Consider the following 13985-nt stretch of genomic DNA (forward strand, 5'->3'; position numbering starts at 1 on the left):
CACACACACACACACACACACACACACACACACACACACACACACACTAGACACATACATATGTTCTTAAAAAAGAGAAACATCAACACAGTGGGAGGAAGACTGCTTCATTTTCTTTTTGGTAGAGATTTGGCATCTCTTCAACATAAAGGAGAGTATGAATGAAAAAAGAAGCCTTCCTTTTTATTTCTGGGAAACTAAAATTACATCTGTACTATGAATGGCAATCTAATCTCATTATTCAGATATATGATAGGAATCATGTTTATAGGAATTTTGCCTATTCTGGCAAAGTTTCACTGTCCTCCTTTGTCCTTATTGCAATTGAGATTACTGTTAATGTTTCTATAGGTTTTTGCTCAGATATTTCAGAGAGCTTGGGACAGTTTATGGAACTGACATCATTTTACTGGAAATAAACTTCTAAACATTTTACATATTTGTAATGAACTTCCAATGAGGTTCATTTTTATGGTATATTTCTTTATTGATATTTGATTATGCATCCTCTCTCTATTTGTATGGGACACATGTAAGAAGGGTCACATATAGGTTTTACGAAGGGCGATTTGGAGATAATGACTTGCAGCTGCAATAACAAGAGGTAATGTGCAATATACCCCTTGCGGAGTCTGGTGACAGGAATTAAATTAACTCATGTCACTACTGTGAAGCAAGGTTAACTTGAACTGAACTGTATCACATCCCTGCATCCACTTAATAATGGCCGTGTCACAGGATGGTTAGGACATAAATCAACTGAATTGTGATACAAAGAAAGCTTATAATGATGCCAAAACTGAGACAATCCATATGACATTAATATTCCAATAATAGATCCATCTTGGATCTCAGTAGAAAGTACTTTCAGTTCAACTCTGTAGAAATGATCTTAGTGTAAGGACTTGGGAGACTGAAACTGTCTTCTTTCCTGTTCTTCAATCCTTAATGGAAGTGACACAGTTTGGACTTAAGATCCTTTATATGGCAAACATATTGGCTGTTCCCAAATAATCAGCTTTTATATTTTTAGAGAGAATTAAGTTCAGAAAAAATATATAACTCACACCAGATGAACTTTTGCTTGTATTGGCTAGGGCTTCTCCTATAAAATATTTAATATCACTCTGTTAAATTTATTGGTGACATTTTAAGAAACAATGTTTCTTTTCAGTCATGGTTAGGTCAGGAGGAAACCATTTTCCAGAACATAAATAAAACTCAGGAAAATGTGCCATGGTTGTTAATTTCTTTTCCTGACAAACTGTGTAGCAGTTTGATTGAATTTCTTACCCTTTTACGTGATTGCATTCTAAAATTCAGTGGAAGAATTTGAGCCTTCTTCCTGAGCAACGACCACTAAGGTAACTGAGGGCAGGGCAGTGGCGGAGGGCCACACACTCACACAGGAACCATCAATGAAGAGGAAAAGGAGAGTGTCGGAATAAAAAGAAACGACGATGCCACAGTCCAATATCAAATGCTTACTAATGACTTATTCATTCCTCAAATATAAATTCAAATATCTTCTGGGTACCAGACATTATGCGACTCATTAAAAATGAGAATATGAATAGCTCACAGTCCTACAAGTGAAGGGCCCACAGGGCCCACAGTCCTGCACGAAAAGAGCATATAAACTAAAGAACCACAGATCTTCTGTAAACACCAAAATAAAGATTAAATGGTTTACTTAAAGAGTACAGAGGAGAAGACATTTGCCCTTGCTGAGACAAGACAGAAAAGACTTCCTAGAGGAAAGGAACTGGAGCTCAATTTTAATATTGAAGATTAAATTACCAGAATTACAATGTGAATGAAGAGCACTCTAGGCAGAGAGAAAAGAATGTTCAGAATTTTGAAAGTATGAAAGAATGTGTAGTATTTGGAAAATGCTGTCATTATGGTCCAGATTGCCTAAGTAAGAGGTCTAGGTGGGAGACAAAATTGAAAAGAAATCCAGGACACTGACGTATCATGCTAAAGAGCTTAGGAAGATCATTCAGCTCTTGGTTGTGAGCCACTGAAGGATTTCTGAAATGATAAGGACATGAAGATTTCTTTAAGCACAAGGGCAGAAGTTGCACTGGGGATGAGGTAAGTATGAATGCACAGAAGTGAGTTAGAACATAAGAGTCTAAGACATAGACTCTATGCAAAAACTCGGAAGGTTGAAAGCATGGCAAAATATTTAAGAAATAGCCTTACTGTTATTTTAGGTTCAGACTAACAAGTACCCAATTCATCCTTAGCGAGTCCTCTTGAGACCACCTGATCTTTAAGACATAATATTTTCTAATGATTATATTTTTGTTAAAATTATTTTCATCAAATTTCAGAAGAATAGCAATATGACAAATTAAAGGTGAAATTTCTCAAAACTCTCAAGTTTTGTTCAATCAGTTTGTTAGGCTGTTTTTGTTTTGCTATAAATAAATACCTGAGGGTGGGCAATTTATAAAGAAAAGGGGTTTAATTAGCTCATGTTCCTGCAGGCTGTACAGGAACCATGGTGCTTACATTTGTTCAGCTTCTGGGAAGGCCTCAGGAAGCTCACAGTTACGATGGAAGGTGAAGTGGGAGCAGGCACATCACACAGTGAGAGCCAAAGGAAGGGAGCCAGCAGGGAGGTGCCACTCACTTTTAAACAAGATCTCAAGTGAACTCATTCATCACCAAAGGGATGGCACTAAGATATTCATGAGGGATCTGCCTTCATGATCCAAACACCTCCCACAGGCCCCACCTCCAACACTGGGAATCAAACTTCAACATGAGATTTGGACAGGACAAACACCCAAACTGTATCAACCAGATACAAGAAGGTTTGTCTGTGATTTTCCTTTGTAGCAATGTATTCTTTTTACCCTCTCAGTCAACCATTGTATCATTCAGAATATCCCTAGTTAATAAGATCTTAAATTTACCACTTACAATAGAAAGTGTAGAAGAGGAATATTTCATAATATTTATTATATTTTTCAACCTTCACTGTAGTTGTTAAAATAAAAAAGATATTTCCAAAGTTATGTAGTTGGACTAATATCAGAAAGAAAGTATTGAAAAATTTGGGGGAAGCTTACTTTCTCTCCGTAGTAAGACTTAACATGCAAACCTGTTTACATAAACTTTTAAAATTATATTGTGTCTTCTGGATCAAAACTTTATATGATGGAAATTATGTGGAGGGTTCTAGACTCTTCTCACTGACTTCACAGTAAAGCTCAACATCATTAGCAGAGAAGATCTCTAGCAGGTATTGAATACCTGTGGTAAATTTACACACTTTCATAGACTAATGAATCTTCGACTGATCAGTGTTCCTTTGGATATCTCATCCATTACTGCCAGTAATTGTCTGTTAATGTGGATGCTCTAATAGTTGGTCTAGTATAGTTAGACACACATAAAGCATCAGTGATGCATTTTTATATGTAAGTATAACACAGTCCTGGAAATTATTACTTTTTATTGCTGTGTCATTGTGTTTGCGTTTTAAGAAAATGCCTTAGTTTGGGGCCTCTATGAAAACCTTCCAGAATTCATTGCACAGTAAATTACTTAAATATCAGACAACAAATCATCTGAAAAGTTAACAATCCTCTGAATGCCAAAACACAATTATTATGATGCCTGTTTTAAGTTGAAATGCTAAGGTCTTCTGAGAAAGAAATATTAAATAAAAAGAAATGTATCTCATATTACTAACCCAAATTATAAGATAATGAACTGCAATGTTATATCGTGATATGAGAAAGAAATATGTAAATAACTAGTTTCCTAAAAGATACTAACATCTGTAACCTAAAGCATGGGTATCCAATCTTTTGGCTTCTCTGGGTCACATGGGAAGAAGAAGAATTGTCTTGGGCCACACATAAAATACGTGAACACTATCAATAGTTAATGAGCTAAAAAAACAACCAAAAAAACCCCTCATGATCTTTTAAGGAAGTTTACAAATTTGTGTTGGGCCCTGTTCAATGCTGTCCTGGGCCACATGTGGACCGCGAGCCATGGGTTGAACAAACTTGGCCTAAAGGCAAAAGTAAGCTCTCATGTAACAAATCCATGGTGCATCATCTACAGTGTGCATTAGAGTCCTCTTTGCTTTAACATAAGCAAGGCTTATGGAGGCTCCAGTAAGCCAGAGATAAACACTTAAGCTATTTGAAAATATTTTTAAAATTCTCTGAATTCTTATTAAAAGTTAAAATTACTGGAAAAGTTAAATGGCTAGGAAGCCATATGATTAATCTGTATAGTACTATAAAAGAAATAGATGGTACCTTCATTTTTAAAATCAAAAACTGGAATATTAGAGAATCCCTGAAAACTTGACAGAGGTAATTTTTAATGTAAATTGAAAAAGGTACACAAATTAAATCAAGAAAAACTCATGAATCCAGTAAAACTTTAGATAAAGTATACACCAACAAATAGGTAGTTTCAAAATTTTTTAGCATTATCTCCTCAGACTCTGAGAAATTGTTAAATAAAGATACATTTATTTAATGATATATTTCTGACTTTTTTGTAAGAGAATTTCACCTAGCCTAATCCCATAACAATCTCCTTGTGCCACAGTATGAGGTAGACACTGCATAAGATAGACCCTGGCTTTATCAATACAGCATGCCTTATATATTTATGTGGTGGTGTCCTGGAAATAAAATATCTCATAAGTCATGGTTCGTTTGAACTTTGGATGGACCGGAGGTGAACAATGCTGCTCTCTGTTCAGCACTGTGCAGAGGAAAATGTCAGTTTCAATTTCTGGAATGCGTGCATCCACAAACACAGTATCGCCACACTCATCTTGCCATTCAAAGTAATTTTTCATCTTCAGTAGAGTAATGAAAGCTGACAGGTTAAGGGGATCATAGACTGTCAATGCACAGCCGGTGCTCATTTCACAGAGGGCCCCTTCCTTTGATTTAATGATGGCCCACAAGGTGGCTGTGGATGCTCTCTAATTTCTGCAGGAGAAATGTTCATTACTCATGTACTACCTTGTGCTTCATAATATCCAATTTAAGCTAGGAACCTAATTCTGTTGGTTATAAATGCTATTAAAGCATAGAGAAATAGAGGTAGGAAAAGATCAGCCATGTGAGAAGGAACAAAGCCCAGTATTAATAGGCCAACAGAATGCCATTTCCTCCCAGAGATCAACTGGAGAGCAATGATGAACAGGGATACAGTAGTCAGAACAACAAAAGTAAGGAGTGATAGCGCAATGCACCATTCAAGAGTAATGTAAAATTGTCGATTTATGTAAAATAATCGGAAGCTGGAGTTGATACTATATTTTTTAAAAGTAGAAGAATAACCAAAGAGTGATTTAGGGGTGTAAACAACAATGTTAATTTTCTTGATTAAAGGAGAAATAGTTTCTGGGCTGAAAAACTACTGTTCTGAAAATTCAGTTCCTTCTGTGCATTTTTGCACACTCATGGCATGATGTGTTAGATATCTTAGGACTGGCTACCTTTATAGTATAGATTTAAGTAGAGGCCCCATTGTAACAGGGCCCTAAAGTTGCTACCCTATTGTCTTGTATAAGTAAATACTGCCCTCCAAATACCTAATATATGTTGATTACACAAGGACATAATCATGGATGAAGCAGATAAGAATGCAACATTTTGGTGTATGACTTTGCACTTTCACATGAAGAAAATACTGAATTGTGAGCTTGGGAGAATTTCAACTTCCAGATAAGTTAATGAAGTGATCTATATCCTTTTTGTGCTTCTGTAGTATTCTGGGTATTTTTTACATTACATTCATCACATTGTTATTTCATAGCTATTGTTATGGTCTTTTTTAAACAAAACACATATGAAAATATTATAAAATGAAAAACTGTACATATAAATAAAAATTGCTAAATTTATTTATTTATATTCTTGTTTTCTCCCACCAGATTATGAGAACTCTGTTACAGTTATTTATTCCAACATTGAGCATAGTTACTGGCACATACTTGGCACTTAATACATGATTATTGAACAAGTACAAGAATATCTTGGATCTGGAATGATTTTCAAACCTGTAGAGACATACACATCATCACGTTTTAGAACTATAAGCAAACGACTAAAGTGGGCTCTATAAAGTTTTAGGTATGACAATAATTTGTTTAGTTTTGCCTTTTGAAATGATATTTGAAGTATAGGTTCATGCATACATTTAAAAACCTTCTAAATTTGAGAGTGAAAATCAAGATGAAAAAATCGCAGAAGTGAGGAAGATAATTTAGTGGAAACAGAAATAAAAATTGAAACCCACTGAAAACAACTAAGATTTCACTATAGTGTCACATGATTACAGAGAAGAGAAATGGGTCACTCTGTATATTAAGACATTCATTCCTTCATTTATATACGCATTCATTTATTCAATATGCTTCTTTTCAAGCATTGGTTACATGTGCCATGCGTGAGAACAACAGGAACAAGTGAGACAGAGCCTGTCTTAGGGCTTGTGAGTTGGATGGGTGCAGTGAAAACCTAGTGAAGGTGCATCAAACCTTGAATCTGATGATCATGAGAAAGTGTCCAGGGCAAAGAGAAAAAGAAAAATTGATACAAACATGGTAACAATCTGGAGGCAAGAGATAGCATGCATTTTCAAAGAATTAAGACTGCTTCACACTCTTTGCATAGAATATAAATACTACCTGGAAAAACAATATTTTTCAGAATTCATATCAAACTGTGCAGTCAATTAATTTCTAATACTTTAGTAAGATTTTCTTTCCTCCCTCCCTCCCTTCCTTCCTTCCTTCCTTCCTTCCTTCCTTCCTTCCTTCCTTCCTTCCTTCCTTCCTACCATCTTACCTACCTTCCTTTCTCTCTTAACAGTACTTGGGTTTTCTTACATTTCAAGCAATGAATGCTTAGCAGAATCCTACATGGTTTGCATGACCTAGTTTATTGCATACATATTTTTTAGCTTAAATAGAAAGATACACATTCTATCTTGAATCCTGTCATATGTTTACCAAATAGTCTAATCTGTCTCTAAAACATGTGGCAAAATGGACATACGTTGTGTTCACTGTAGTAAGAGAAAAGGCTAATGTGACAATCTTTGCCTGAGTTGTAGATCCAAGCAGTGATGAACCAAACCAAATTTGTTCAGTGGGGAACAAATCAGATGGTGTTTTCACAGATCTCAGAGGTATTAAAACTATCTACCCTGCTTCTAGAGGGACCAGAGCTCAAAGTCAGCATGAAGTGATCTACACATTTTTCTGATGGTTCACCTTTAAATATGTGACGAACTATGAATGACTCACTGCTGTTGTATTAATTGAAGCCTTATACATTTAACCAATAACTTTGGTCCTCATGCTTTTCTTTTGAACCTCTGCTTTTATGCTATGTAGTGAGCAACTAAGAAAAATAGGAAATCCAGGACAAATATTTGCAGTAAAATAATTGTTTACTATATCAACTGAAATTATTTTTTTACAGATAAGGCAATTTCAGGCTGGTTAAAAAAAGAAAAGTTATTCCACTCAATACTCGCTTTTAAAGGCTTACCTAAATAAGACATGCATACTAAGTCACTAAGTGTTATACCTGGTCCTTATGGTAATTTTCAAAAGCATAGCAAGGTTATCACAGAGAAATTTAACTTTGAAAGGAGCCCAGATTCCTCAACATGGTTTCCAGTGGAAACAGTTATGTGCTATGTCAAATTCCTCAGAATGAGACAACTTCTTGTGATCGTGTTTTGTTCCACAGTGTGTCTTCTAACAAGATAGAAACATCACCTAAAAGAAGGGGTATAAAACAGGCAGCCCATTTAGACCCTGAAATGTTATGCAAACTTTTATAAGACTGTGATATGCACCTTTTTGGTGAAGAGTGTTCAGTTTTCATCAGATTCCTCCAAGGGTCCATAATGCCCCAAATTCTTAATGTTACTTTTAGGAGTTAAATTATTTCAGAAATCACATTGAACTTCAAGTTGTTTATTTTAGGACACCAACGTCATTCACTGAAGACAGTCAGCAGGTGTGACTTTAGCAGGCTAATGCCTGCTTTGGCTAACAGTCCTATTTGGAGAAAATAGTCTTCTACCTGTTATCATCCTTATCTTCTATTATGTGGAGTAAGGTATTAAAATAAAGTGCCACAGCTTGCTTGCTTTCCTTTTAGACATCAAGATTTTATCTGAAAGCCTTAGACTAGAACCAATGACAACATGATTTCCTCAGTAATACATCTCAGGAATAGGCTATTTTCTGATTTGTTGTGCAAGCTTATGCTAGTTTTTAAATGCTACCTCTGTGGTGTGTATTATTACATTTGTTTCTACAAGCTTTGAGCATCTAAGAAGACAAGTATATGAAAATGTACCTTTGTAATTAAAGGATTTTCTGGTGGTCTAAAATAGTTAATATAGGACGGCTCAAATGCCTAGTTTAATACTGAGGGAACAAAGTCTTAAAGAAAAGTAAGACAAAAGGCTAATGTGACAATTATTGCTTGAGTTGTAGATCCAAGCCTGATGAACCAAATCAGATGGTGTTTTCACAGATCTCACAGGCATTAAAACTGTCCAGCCTGCTTCTAGAGAGACAACAGCTCAAAGTCAGCATGAAGTGACCTACAATTTTTTTTGATGGTTCATCTCTAAATAGGTGATGGACTATGAGTGACTCAGTGCTGTTGTGCTTTTGTATTCATTGAAGCCTTTTACATTTAACCAATAACCTTGGTCTTCATGCTTTTCTATTGAACCTTCGCTTTTATTTTATTTTCTCTAAGAGATAGAATTGCTGTACAGTTCCATCTGTTAAAAATAGAAAGAAGAGGCCGGGCGCGGTAGCTCAAGCCTGTAATCCGAGCACTTTGGGAGGCCGAGGCGGGCGGATCACAAGGTCAGGAGATTGAGACCATCCTGGCTAACACGGCGGCTAACACGGTGAAACCCCGTCTCTACTAAAAATACAAAAAATTAGCCTGGTGTGGTGGCGGGCGCCTGTAGTCCCAGCTACTTGGAGGCTGAGGCAGGAGAATGGCATGAACCCGGGAGGCGGAGCTTGTAGTGAGCCGAGATCGCGCCACTGCACTCCAGCCTGGGAAACAGAGCAAGACTCCGTCTCAAAAAAAAAAAAAAGAAAAGAAAAGAAAAAGAAAAAAGAAAAAAAATAGAAAGAAGGGCTCCTAGCAGCTTGTCTCATAATTTTGGCATAGTAACAACAACAACAACAACAACAAAAACCCTACAAATATCAAGAGATTAATGAATGTATATGTTCTTCATCTCCTTTTAGGTCACATTTTGCCTTACTAGGAACAAATAAAATCACATGTATAAATTCTTAATTCACAAAACTTTTCCCCAATATAAATTAGTTTCTTATCCTTGAAGGAAGTGGTTTGATAGATGACTTTTGTTAAAGGTTAAATTGTGTTCCTGGAAAAGATATATGGAACTCTTAACTTTCGTAAGATATGTAGAGGGGCATTTAATCTAAACCTCAAAGTGTAACTTTATTATTTGGAGGCAAGGTGGTTGCAGATGTAATTACTTATGATGGGGTCATACTAGAGGAGAGTGGGCTCTTAATCTGATGTGACTGTTGTCCTTGTAAGTAGAGGAAGAAAGACAAAGAGACATGTACACGTGAACAACAGGTGAGGACGGGACAGAGATTAAAGTGCAGTAGCTGCAATCCAAGAACTTCAGGGATTGCAGTGAACCAACCGAAGCTAGGAAAATGCACAGAAGAAATTTCCCTGATAGGATTCAGAAGACACATTACCTGCAGACACCTCAATTTTGGACTTGTAGCCTCCACGACTGTGAGACAATACACTTCTGCTCTTTTTAAGCTACCTGATTTGCAGTTCTTTGTTATAGCAGCCCTGGGAAACAAATACAGCTCCTAAGATTTTCAGCTCAAATATTCTATGATTCCTTAAAAAGATTTGTTTATAGGCAGGGTGCGGTGGCTCACAACTGAAATGCCAGCACTTCAGGAAGCTGAGGTGGGCAGATCATGAGGTCAGGAGATTGAGACCATCCTGGCTAACACGATGAAACTTGTCTATACTAAAAATACAAAAAATTAGCCAGGCATGGTGGCACATGCCTATAGTCCCAGCTACTCCAAAGACTGAGGCAGGAGAATCGCTTGAACCAGGGAGGCGCAGGTTGCAGTGAGCCGAGATTGTGCCACTGCATTCCGGCCTAGGCGACAGAGTGAGACTCCTTTCCAAAAAAAAATTGTTTATTACTGATTAATTATTGCTCAGGAATGTATTTCAGAGCTAAACAAGCGCAACATAGGTCCACTCCATTTTCTTCGTCAAGTTACAACTGTTATTATTTACATTACAACAGCACTAACATACATATGGCAAGAACAGTGTTGGAACTCATTGCTCTATGCTGAGAAAAGTATGCAAATTGATAGTTGTATGATACTCAAGAAGAACAGGTGAACGAAAATTCAAGCATCAAATACCAATGTTGATTTGGACATGGAAATGTGAATAAGAAATCAATCGTATTCTTTATCATATTAATTCTGACTTCTAAATGGTATTTAGCTTCTAATTACAAACATTTGCAAGAAATTTAAAACACAGAATGAAGAGATTGAGGCCATAAAACCTGCGATGTAAAAAGTGAAATATTCAAAAAGTGTTAAAAAACGTTAATAGTCCAAGCTATATTTAATATAACTCTATTATCTCTTTAAAGGGATTGAATAATGCTCAAATCCTTTATTATGTGAAAAACTTTAAACAAAATTTTCAGAGTATAAAACACAATACACTTCTGCTAAGCAACTTCCAAAAAGGAGGCTAAAACAACACCACAAACTGAGCAGTTTTAGAATAAGTGTTCTTTATTGTGACTGGCTTTAGAGGAGAAACAATAAATTGGGTCATAATAAATCATCCATCCAGGTTGGACTCATAGTTGAATGGGTCATGGATCTTATAAACTTTCTTTTCTTTCTCTTTTCTCCTCTATGCAGTTAAAGATCAAGGTGATTATCACTAGTAAACCCCCCTCTCCTACTACAAATATATTATTGATTCATAGTTTCCCACCAAGTTTTAAGGAGAAGGAATCATTGAGGCTAAGGTGCCTTTGCTGGTTCCAGTGCCTATCCTGTGTTCATCATATGTGTGAAAGGGTATTGACAGAGAGCTCGGGGGCCTCTGATGAAATACAGCAGTCAGGGTGGAAAAACCGTTTTTCATTTAATAAACACTTCTGAAAGACTTGTCGCTGCACACCGTATTTATAGCCACGTCTCAGTTCCATTTTCTTCTAGTTCTGCTTCCATAAAACTTCCTTAATCAGCTGGAATTGGATATGTGACTCTGATGTCATAAATCTTATAAAAGGGTCAGTTAGATGAGCCTCATTTCAGGGGCATCTGCAGTACGTTTTATAGATATTTTAATGAGAGACAACAGAGGGCTTTGTACACTTTCCACACTGAGGGCACAAAAACATTCATTAGCTGAGCAAACTGGGACTCAGTGGCGAGATTTGGTAAAGATTCTAAAGTGTTAAAAATGTTTAAGTTCTCCCTAATGGCTTCACTTGACATTGGATGTTGAATATTATTTTAAATCACTTGCTTTCTTGGCTATTTATTCACTTGGTTTCTTATCTGTTACATCCGTTTGGGCTCACAGGAGGCGTACTTGTCACAGTCCTCTTGTTAAATGCTGCTGAAAAAGAGACTGAAAATCAGAGAACAGTCTTTCTACTTTATTCACATTTCTTAAGTTTAATTTCTCTGGTTTTTGTTTCAGTAGAGTAGTGGTACTACTGTAAAGGCAGAATGTGTGTGCGTGCGTGTGCATGTGTTTCTTTTACAAGAAGCAAATGGTTTTGTAAAATCTTGCCCCATGACTCAGACTTTTTACTTTATGTAATATCAAACTATTTCAATATATAGGGACTATTTTAAGAGTGAAATGACTCCACAGAAAGTTTTTCTTGACCCAATTGTCTGAGGGCTGCTCATTTTAGGTTGGGTCAGTGAACACAGCTGCATGAGGGCTACAGGGTCAGAGAGAGAATAGCTTTAACAGAGGAAGGAATGGGAGCATATCATTTAGCCCCCTTGATCCTCTTTATTCCACTATACAAAATGAAGACGATGCCTTTCTCATCAAGATAGTAGTAGAAAATGTTTGATGTAGTAGAAAGAATATTATTCGTAGTATGGAATTAAACATTTAGTGCAGTTAAAAGCTTTGTACACAATACTAACTTTATATAAAATATGGCTGCTGGCATTATTATTAATTCAAGATAACAGCATGTTTATTAAATTAAATTGGCAAGTGATTTTTAAGTGTATTTTGGATTTATTACCAATAATTAGCCTTTGTGAAGACAGAAGACATTTTATAATGGCTCAATTTAATTCCCTTGTCTCTAACTCCTGTGGTAATAGAACTGTATCTTGACCCATGTTTAAGAAGATATTTTGTCCCTACCCTAATAAATTTGTTGTTTATATCCGCCAATGCAGAAATGTTGCAAGATTTATCTTTATAATAGTTACAATTATAATTTGCTACAAAAAGTTTGCTAATTTTTTTACCTCATTTCTTCTTTCCAGGTAAATATTTTTGGAAATCATTTTAAAAAATTATTTTAATGTATATATTGTTATTTAACATGATAATTACACATATCTAAATAAAATTTTTAACATTTTTAATGACTTTAACAAGGGTATATTTTATTATTAAGGAGGACCAGAAAACTTTCTGGGAGAATATTTTAGAAGTTTTCTTTGGATGCTAAGGCTCTGTGATACTTACTGGACAGATAAAAATCATGAAACATCTAGGAAAAAATAATCATAAATATGATTTTTAAAAATAAATTGGTAAAATATTGCTTTTTTAAAAAACAGACTATTCTATTGCAAGATTCTGCTCCTAGAAAATAAAATAGACACAGAATCTAATTATCCTTTTCTTCTGATGAGAAATCCTACTCATACTTAAATATGGAGAAAAGGGATTTGATTAATGTTACGCCACATGAGGATATCTATAACTAAATCTTTCACCATTAACTTTGTAAAAGAATATTATCCCCAAAGTCAAGTAAAGTTCATTGACTGTGACCATTTGGGAAATTCCATGTCATCTTAAGTGTCTGTTGGTTTCACAGAAGGCAGAAGATTTTCTTGTCTGCATTCCCAGTCGAGAGTTTATCTTAGTCCCTTTTAGATGTGATCTGTTCACAAGGCACTTGCATTTAGACACCACATTTCTCTCATTCATGGCATAGAAGTATTTGGTAATTGATTTCCCTCTTGGATGGTTGACAAACTTTTACTATGGGTATGAAGAATTGTTTCCACTGGTGGCAGTAAATTGTTTAGGGAAGCTTTAGCAAAGGTGGAGATTTGGTTCTGCACAGCTGTCTTGACAAACCATTGCTCTTGGCTGGTTTGGGGTAGAGGCAGCCCAGATTTCCCTAGGGAGTGCTCTGGGAGTCTCAGGGAATTCTGACATAAGAACAAGGACAGAATGAAAAAGCACACTGTTATAAAGGACCGGTATGAAAAAATTTTAGCCAGGAGTTTTCCTGATCTCCGAAAGCCCTTTACTCTTGTCAAAGGGATCTATGTCCTTCCAGCAGGAGATGAGGAGTCAAAAAAGCTAATATCTATGGGTATTGCACACAGACAGAATTTATCTTTGTAAACTGCCAGTTTACATGTATTTGTGAATCTATCCAAAACAGATTAATAGCTTCTCTGTTTACATTCTCACAGTGCTCATTCTGCCTTTTATTCCGTAGTTTGGCAGGAAACAGGAGGGATTTGTAAGATAATTGAATAAAGGGACTATCTCCAGAGGTATGATAGGGTTACTAGAACTAAAAAGGGATATTGAAGCACCCAGGGAACAATAGTAGGAAGGCTTTACTACCTCTAGATCTGAGTAAACACAGAGGAAAAGGCA

This window comes from Piliocolobus tephrosceles, chromosome 3, assembly GCF_002776525.5.
Source record: "Piliocolobus tephrosceles isolate RC106 chromosome 3, ASM277652v3, whole genome shotgun sequence".
NCBI lineage: Eukaryota > Metazoa > Chordata > Mammalia > Primates > Cercopithecidae > Piliocolobus > Piliocolobus tephrosceles.